Below are 570 nucleotides of genomic sequence, written 5' to 3' on the forward strand. Positions count from 1 at the left end.
AAGGGTGATCTAAGACTTGTGCTGGAGCAACTAGGAATAGATTGGGATTTCTCAGCCTAGGAGGAGGTAACTAAGGGGGATGTGATGGAAGTCTTTAAAATCACAAACGGTGTGGAGCGTGTTCGTGGTTTTCCATAGTGCAACAGCTAAGGGGAACACATGAAATAATCAAATGGGAGTACAAAGAAAGCAAAAGGATACTCTTTTTCCTCTCAGTTCATCAACTGCCCTTATTCATTGCTACAGCATATTGTGGATGTTCACATGGATTCAAAGACATTTGGACAAATTCATAGACAGACAGTCCATGAAGAGCTATTAAAACACAAAGGTGTCACCTCTGGCTCGGAAGTCACTGAGTTGCAAGTTGCTTTAAGGTGAGAAAGCGTATCAGGAAAGCAATGCCATCAGCTTGCACTGTGTGAACTGGGAGGTACCCAAGCAACTTCAGGGAAAGTGCCAAGGGAACATCAGTCAGTTCGACCTCCATTAAACCTACTGATGAGCATTGTGCACGTTCTTGTTAGCATCCTCTTGCTGGAGCAAGTAGGAGAGAATAGGTCATTTCTG

The sequence above is a fragment of the Pygoscelis adeliae genome, unplaced genomic scaffold (genome assembly GCF_000699105.1).
Source record: "Pygoscelis adeliae isolate BGI_AS28 unplaced genomic scaffold, ASM69910v1 Scaffold96, whole genome shotgun sequence".
NCBI classification, from domain to species: domain Eukaryota; kingdom Metazoa; phylum Chordata; class Aves; order Sphenisciformes; family Spheniscidae; genus Pygoscelis; species Pygoscelis adeliae.